Here is a 9,437-nt window from a genome sequence, read left to right as displayed (position 1 = left end):
AATGTGATATACGTTGTTGTATGAGATGATCATGTTTTGTAATATCGACAACCGGCAGGAGCCTTAGGGTTGTCTCTTAATTATTGTATGATATGCAAGCTCCATATAATTGCTTTACTTTATCGCTATGCGTTAGCAATAGTTGGCGAGACGACCCCGACGCTACGATGGAGATCAAGGTGTCGAGCCGGTGACGATAGAGATCATGACGATGCTTTGGAGATGGAGATCAAAAGCACAAGATGATAATGGCCATATCATGTCACATATTTTGATTGCATGTGATGATTATCCTTTATGCATCTTATTTTGCTTAGAACGACGGTAGCATTATAAGATGATCCCTTCATTGAATTTCAAGATAAAATTGTTTGTGACGCCCCCGATTCAATCGTACACTAATCATACACGCAAACGTGTACGATCAAGATCAGGGACTCACGGGAAGATATCACAACACAACTCTAAAACATAAATAAGTCATACAAGCATCATAATACAAGCCAGGGGCCTCGAGGGCTCAAATACAAGTGCTCGATCATAGACGAGTCAGCGGAAGCAACAATATCTGAGTACAGACATAAGTTAACAAGTTTGCCTTAAGAAGGCTAGCACAAACTGGGATACAGATCGAAAGAGACGCAGGCCTCCTGCCTGGATCCTCCTAAACTACTCCTGGTCATCGTCAGCGGCCTGAACGTAGTAGTAGGCACCTCCGGTGTAGTAGGAGTCGTCGTCGACGGTGGCGTCTGGCTCCTGGGCTCCGGCATCTGGGTGCGACAACCAGAGAGAAAGGAAAGGGGGAAAAGGGAGAGAAAAGCAACCGTGAGTACTCATCCAAAGTACTCGCAAGCAAGGAGCTACACTACATATGCATGGGTATATGTGTAAAGGGCCATATCGGTGGACTGAACTCTAGAATGCCAGATTAAGAGGGGGATAGCTAATCCTGTCAAAGACTACGCTTCTGGCCACCTCCATCTTGCAGCATGTTGAAGAGAGTAGATGGTAAGTTCACCAAGTAGCATCGCATAGCATAATCCTACCCGGCGATCCTCTCCTCGTCGACTTATGAGAGAGCGATCACCGGGTTGTATCTGGCTCTTGGAAGGGTGTGTTTTATTAAGTATCCGGTTCTAGTTGTCATAAGGTCAAGGTACAACTCCGGGTCGTCCTTTTACCGACGGACACGGCTATTAAAATAGATAAACTTCCCTGCAGGGGTGCACCACATAACCCAACACGCTCGATCCCATTTGGCCGGACACACTTTTATGGGTCATGCCCGGCCGCGGAAGATCAACACGTCGCAGCCCTACCTAGGCACAACAGAGAGGTCAGCACGCCGGTCTAAATCCTATGCGCGCAGGGATCTGGGCCCATCGTCCATTGCACACCTGCACGTTGCGTACGCGGCCGGAAGCAGACCTAGCCCCCTTAATACAAGCGTGAGCTTACGGTCCAATGCGGCGTGCGCCGCTCAGTCGCTGACGTCGCGAAGGCTTCGGCTGATACCACGACGTCGAGTGCCCATAACTTTCCCACGTAGTTGGTTAGTGCGTATAGACCAAATGGCCAGACTCAGATCAAATACCAAGAACTCGTTAAGTGTGTTATTTTAAAGTAACCGCGAACGCCGACCAGGGCGAGGCCCACCTCTCGCCTAGGTGGTCTCAACCTGCCCTGACGCTCAACCACAAAGATCCACTCGCGGGTACTCCTACGAGCCGACCTGACTTTAGTCACCAAAGGTATCATATATCATGTATATAAGTATATACCCGTGATCACGGCCCGATAGTATAGCATGGCAGACGGACAAGAATGTAGGGCCACAGATGGAATACTAGCATCCTATACTAAGCATGTAGGATTGCAGGTAAAGGTAACAACAGTAGTAGCAAGGACAGGCTATGCATCAGGATAGGATTAACGGAAAGCAGTAACATGCTACACTACTCTAATGCAAGCAGTAGAGAGTAGAATAGGTGATATCTGGTGATCACGGGGGGCTTGCCTGGAAGCTCAGCCGAGAAGGAGGGGTTGTCAACATCGTAGTCGTACTGGGTAGCAGCGGCATCGGTCTCGGAGTCTAGCGAGAGAACAGGGGGAAGAAACAATAAATATAATGCAAACAAATGCATGACGATGCATGACATGGCAATGAGCGTTGCTAGGGGTGCCCAATCGCGGTAGTAAGTGATACCGGCGAAGGGGGGAACATCCGGGAAAGTATCCCCGGTGTTTTGTGTTTTCGGACAGATGAACCAGAGGGGGAAGTTGCGTGTTCTATATGTTAGGGATGTGTGGCGGACGAACGGGCTGCGTATCCGGATTCGTCTCGTCGTTCTGAGCAACTTTCATGTAGAAAGTATTTTCATCCGAGTTACGGACTATTTTATATGATTTTCTAAAGATTTAATCATTTTCTGGAATTTATTTAATTAATTTAAATCAACATTATCCAGAATAGTATGGGATGACGTCAGCATGATGTATGTGTGATGTCAGCAGTCAACAGTGCGGTTGACTGGAGTCAAAACTGACTTGTGGGTCCAGTGGGACCCACCTGTCATTGAGACAGAGGTGAAATAGGATTTTTTAAACTAATTATAATTAACTAAGTGTGGGCCCCATTAGTCAGTGACTAATTAGCCTAGATTAATTAATTTAACTAATTTAATTAGCTCATAGGGTGGGGGCCATTGGTCAGCTACTGGGACCAGCCCAGTCAGCAAGTTGACTCAGTGAACTGGTCAACAGGGGGCCTTGGGCCCACCAGTCAGTGGCCCAGGTGGTGGGTCCCGCCGCGCCAGGTCAGCACGGGTGGCTCTCGCCGCCGGCCACCCAATGCACGGCGCTGACCCGCCGGAGTTCGCCGGAAAATGCGCACAGGGCACGGATCAGCGCGCGCATGGACTCGTTCGAACGAGCGCGAAGAGGCGCATCTAGTGGTGTGGGCGGTTCGTCCCGAGGTCGCCAGAGCTGTCGCCGGCGTCGAGCTGAGCGGCGGTCGGAGCTCGGCATCCGCCGAAAAATGGTCATAGGCCATCATTTTGGACGCGGATGGCCGCGTTCGAACACGCACGATCTGGCGCATCCAGCGGTGGCACTAGCACGATCGGAGATGGGCAAAAATGACGGCGGCGAGCAGCGAGGCAGACGGCGGAGTTCGGTCGTCGTCGGGTTCAGAGTTGCGGTGCACTAAACGAGCAGCGTGAGGCGTCTACGGCATCTACTCGACGCGAGAAACAAAACGGTGGCATGCATGGGACCAAATGGTCACCGTGGCCACGCCGGCGACGAGGCCAGGTGGCGGCGCGTTCGGGTGAGCGTGGAACGGGCGCTACCGGTGATCAGAGGAGGCAGGGGAGGGTGCATCCGGCGCAGAGGCTCACCGGGGGAGCGTGGGGTCTGGGCAGAGGGCTCGGGGAGGACCGGCGGCGTAGATCAAAGGCGAGGACAACGCAGTGGCCGAGCCGGAGAAGAAGAAGAATGCGGCGATGCGAGGGGGTCCGGGGCTCGATCCAGCGGCGTAGTGGAAGCAGTGGACCACGGCGGAGCTGTAGGACTTGCCGGGGCGACGAACGGACGACGGTGGTCGCGTCTTCTATGGCGGCGAGGCCATGGTGGCGCTCGGATGCGGTGGGGAATGAGGGGGGAGCGAGGTGGATCTAAGGGGAGAGGGAGAGGCGGAGATCTGGGAGGAGAGCGGGGTGAGTGGGAGAGGGGCCCGAGGAGGCGGGGGCGCTGGCGATCTTATCCCCTCCTCGACGCCGGCGAGGGGGTCCGGTGGCGGCCGCGCCCTGTAGCGGCATGCAACCGAGGAACAAGAAGGGGGCGCGGTGCGGGGAGCTCGGCCGGTTGGGCTGGCTGGCTGTTGTTGGCTAGCTGGGCCTTGCGGCCCAGGGGGAGGGGGTTTCTTCCTTTTTTTAGTTTTGTTTTCTGTTTTTGTATTTTCTTTTCTTTTATTTCTTTTCCTTTTCTGTTTTATTTAATTTAGGGCATTTAAGTATTTTATAAAATTGTGTCTTCTACACCATAATTACCTATGCCATATTTGGCACTGTCCGAACATTTTTGTTTCAACTTTCGAAAACTTTGGGTGTTTTGTCACTAATTCATTTTTGCATCTGAAATGTTTTGAACTAACACTTGTTTAGCAACAGTAACAGAGGTGACATGGCATCATTAGGAGAGTTTTACTGTAGCCTAATTATCCGGGCGTTACATTGTTCTCCCTGAGTATGCACCGTTGCTAAAGTTCGTTGTTTCGAAGCACCTCATGATGATCGGGTGTGATAGACTCCACGTTCACATACAACGGGTGTAAGCCAGATTTACACACGTGGAATACTTGGGTTAAACTTGACGAACCTAGCATGTACAGACATGGTCTCGTAACACTGGAGACCTAAAGGTCGAACGTGAGTCATATAGTAGATATGATCAACATAGAGATGTTCACCATTGATGACTACCCCATCTCGCGTGATGATCGGACATGGGTTAGTTGATTTGGATCACCTATCACTTAGATAACTTGAGGGATGTTTATTTAAGTGGGAGTTCATTAGTAATTTTATTAATTGAACTTAATTTATCATGAACTTAGTCCTGATAGTATTTGCATATCTATGTTGTAGATCAATAGCCCGTCTTACCGTTCCCCTGAATTTTAATGCGTTCCTAGAGAAAGCTAAGTTGAAAGATGATGATAGAAACTACACGGACTGGGTCCGTAACTTGAGGATTATCCTCATTGTAGCACAGAAGAATTATGTCCTTGATGCACCGCTAGGTGGTGGACCTGCTGCAGGAGCTGAAGCAGACATTTTGAACGCCTGGCAAGCTCGATCTGATGACTACTCTATAGTTCAGTGTGCCATGCTTTACGGCTTAGAACCTGGACTTCAAAGACGTTTTGAACATCATGGAGCATATGCGATGTTCCAAGAGTTGAAGTTAATATTTCAAGCAAATGCCTGGGTTGAGAGATATGAAGTCTCCAACAAGTTCTATAGCTGCAAGATGGAGGAGAACAGTTCTGTCAGTGAACACATACTCAAAATGTCTGGGTATTATAATCAGTTGACTCAGCTGGTAGTTAATCTTCTAGTTGATTGTGTTATTAACAGAGTTCTTCAACCACTGCCACCTAGCTACAAAGGCTTCGTGATGAACTATAATATGCAAGGGATGAACAAAACAATTCCCGAGCTCTTCACAATACTTAAGGCTGTGGAGGTAGAAATCAAGAAGGAGCATCAAGTGTTGATGGTTAACAAGACCACTAGTTTCAAGAAAAAGGGCAAAGGAAAGAAAGGTAACTTCAAGAAGAATGGCAAGCAAGTTGCCACTCCCACGAAGAAGCCCAAAGCTGGACCTAAGCTTGAAATTGAGTACTTCTACTGCAAAGGAAATGGTCACTTGAAGCGGAACTGCCCCAAGTATTTGGCGGATAAGAAGGATGGCAAAGTGAACAAAGGTATATTTGATATACATGTTATTGATATGTACTTTACTAGTGTTCGTAGTAGCCCCTGGGTATTTTATACCGGTTCAGTTGCTAAAATTAGTAACTCGAAACAGGAGTTGCAGAATGAACATAGACTAGTTAAGGGCGAGGTGATGATGTGTGTTGGAAGTGATTCCAAGGTTGATACGATCACCATCGCATACTCACTCTACCTTCAGGATTAGTATTGAACCTAAATAAATGTTATTTGTGTTTGCGTTGATCATGAAAATGATTGGATCATGTTTATTGCAATACGGTTATTCATTTAAGTCAGAGAACAATTGTTATTCTATTTACATGAATAAAACCTTATATGGTCATACACCCAATATGAATGGTTTATTGAATCTCGATCGTAGTGATACACATATTCATAATATTGATGCCAAAAGATACAAGTTGATAATGATGGTGCAACATGCATGTGGCACTGCCGTTTAGGTCATATTGGTGTAAAGCGCATGAACAAACTCCATGCAGACAGACTTTTGGAATCACTTGATTATGAATCATTTGATACTTGCGAACCATGCCTCATGGGCAAGATGACTAAAACTTTGTTCTCTAGAACAATGGAACGAGCTAATGACTTATTGGAAATTATACATACCGATATATGCGGTCCGATGAGTATTGAAGCACCCGGCGGGTATCGATATTTTCTCACCTTCACTGATGATTTGAGTAGATATGGGTATATCTACTTGATGAAACACAAGTCTGAAACATTTGAAAAGTTCAAAGAATTTCAGAGTGAAGTTGAGAATCATCATAACAAGAAGATAAAGTTTCTACGATCTGATTGCGGAGGCGAATATTTGAGTTATGAGTTTGGCCTTCATTTAAAACAATGTGGAATTGTTTCACAACTCACACCACCGGTAACACCACAACATAATGGTATGTCCGAACATCATAACCGTACTTTATCGGATATGGTGCATTCTATGATGTCTCTTACCGATTTACCACTATCGTTTTGGGGTTATGCATTAGAGACAGCCGCATTCACGTTAAATAGGGCACCATCTAAATCCGTTGACGACACCGTATGAACTATGGTTTGGCAAGAAACCTAAGCTGTCGTTTCTTAAAGTTTGGGCATGCGATGCTTATGTCAAAAGGTGGCGGTGTCATTTTTTTGAATGTCCTACATATATGTTTGTGCCTTTTTTCTTTCTGATCTGGAGAATTGATTTCGAATGTCCTACATGTTATGCCATTTTTTTTCTTTTAGATTGGTATGTACACAGATGAGGCTCCGACCAGCGCCGCCGCCCGATGTAGATCTTGGACCCGGCTGTGCGGCCAGAAGCGCCCCCTGGACTTGAGGAACCGTAGAATCTCCGGCGGACCGCATCAGCGATCTCCCGGACGGAATCCTTGGGGAGATCATCTCCCTTCTCCCCACCAAGGATGGCTGCCGCACACAAGTCCTCGCATCTCGGTGGCACACTCTGTGGTGCACCATGCCTCTTAATCTCGACTGTCGTCAGCTATCTGTCGATGATGATTCTGAACTCCCCGGAGCCATCATCTCCTCCCACAAGGGCTCCGTTCAATGCATCTACATCCCGGCATGCTACCTGCTGGACATACCCTACACGGTGGCCGCCTGGCTGACATCCCGTCAAGTCGATAAACTCCAGCAGCTTGAGTTCTACCATTACTACAGTGATAGGTTACCACCAAGAGATGCATCTGTGCCCTCACCACTGATGCCCATCTCATGGTTTTCCTCCTCTCTCCACACCGCCACCTTGACCCGGTGCCATCTAGCAGACTATCTGGTACAAATGCTTCGACTGCCAGTGCTGAAAAAACTTGCGCTTGTGTTGGTTGATCTATCGATGGCCTCACTTCACAGCATCATCCACTCTAGCTTCCCTGCACTCCATCGTTTGGTGCTTGTTTTTGGACTAGGAATCCATATCCCTTGTCTCAAAATAAAGTCTTCTCACCTTGTAAGCATTGGAATTCATTTTGAAGGACATGAGCTCATCATCGAAGACGCCCCTTCACTTCAAAGGTTGCTCCTTAATTGTTGTTATAAACCTTCACAAATAACTGTGGTCTCTGCGCCTAACCTGGAGACCTTGGGTGCAAGTGATCCGTTTGAATGGTTCGAGATGGTGTTTGCCTCCACACCTATTGAGGTACTGTATATTATTCATGTACACTTTTGTAATTTGCATTTGTCATTTGTGCGCATAAGTTAAGTATCATCTTGGAGTACACTTTCAGTGCTAATATTATGTTCTATGCTCAATGAAGCGCTTGTCCATCCTATTAGTGGTGGTGGATTCTATCAAAACCTTATATATCACTATGTGGTGTTTTGATCTCAACATCATGATTGCCTTGTTGCAATGCTTTCCATGTCTGGAGAATTTTTATATGAAGGTGATGATTTCACGCACATTGAAAGCCCATATATAATGTACTATAATTAATCGTTCAACTATCACTCTTTCAACATAATATTTTTTAGACATTAACTATTTTCAATCTTCATCTTTATTTAGGCACTAACACATGGAGAAAAAGGTATAACCAATCGATGGTTCAAGAAGCACCGGGATTTTCTCAGATCTCACGACATTCGTTTGAAGACAGTAACACTAGAAGGATATGCATCCAACAATGCAAACACTAGCTTTGTCACATTCTTCATGTTGAATGTGAGGGCACTATTGTCCGTGAGGATTAAATTTTTTAACAAGAAATTTCTTACAGCTGTAGGTGTTGAACAACATAAAAAGAAGTTTCATGTGGACCTAAGGGCTTCTGATCGTGCTCGGCTTCTATTTACAACAGCTTGTCATCATGGACCAGTAGATTTTCTGGCCGGGGATCTTGATTTTATGGATCAGACCGATCCATTTGATTGTGACTGCCGAAAACTTTGGTTGAGTTAGATGTCATTGTCCTGTTCAATCTGGATTATCTAAACCTGATGAGCAATTAATCCCCGTGCTTTTGTACTATTTGTTAGCTGGAGTTAGATATTGTTGCCCTTTTCAACTCGGCTTTGACCCATATTTTCTTTCATACTGGGCCAATGGCTTGCCATTTCTTTAATTAAGATATAAATATTATAAGCATTCACAACATAGGCAAAGAACATCACTCTCGCGGGATCCTTGAGATATTTGCTCATTACAGAACTGCAAGTTTTTAGTGCCCACCAGCACCCACAAACTTATTTTCAGCTTGCACACCAAGGGCTATAATTCTTAATAAGAAAAGTTGCATGGTAGTCACAGATTTGGATTTATCAGTTGGGACCCACGAGGAAAAAAGCATATCCAGGGCGGTGCCGAATCGACAGTAAACATTGAGAAACCTGGTTTTAAAATTACTGTAAATCCAAAACTCGCCTCAAAATCATGAAACTTGGCATGGTGTTATGTCATAGCACCAACATGTTGTGGTAAAAAATTAGTCCAATTTGGGACAAGTTTTGGTACAATCTTCTTACAAACCGGAGCTTCTCTAAAAAAGGCTCATGGTTCCGAGAGGGACCTTGTCACCTATGTGTGTGAAATGACATACGATGTCTCTTCCCGCCTTGATTTATTTTACAGAGGCAACATGCAACTATATATAGTAGCGTCGTCCTAAAAATATGAAATTAATCATGGTTCGTTTTGCCTTTTTATACATTATTTAAGTTTCATAGGCATTTTGGAACGTACTTTCATGTGTGCAAAGGTCATGTGTGTACTAGCCACATATGTAATTCGATGTTCAATCTGTTTATGGAATCAAGTCCTTATACATGTTATTCTTCTATAGATAGAGCAAATCACACGGCTTATTAGCAGCAATCGTCTATGTTATTATTGGTCTTCGCACACATTTCTGATTACGGACCTATTTGCCGCGTATCATACACATCTTGTTCAGTTGAACC

Source organism: Triticum aestivum, chromosome 3D (genome assembly GCF_018294505.1).
Source record: "Triticum aestivum cultivar Chinese Spring chromosome 3D, IWGSC CS RefSeq v2.1, whole genome shotgun sequence".
In the NCBI taxonomy this organism is placed as follows: Eukaryota; Viridiplantae; Streptophyta; class Magnoliopsida; order Poales; family Poaceae; genus Triticum; species Triticum aestivum.
Note: the sequence above shows the minus strand (reverse complement) of the source record.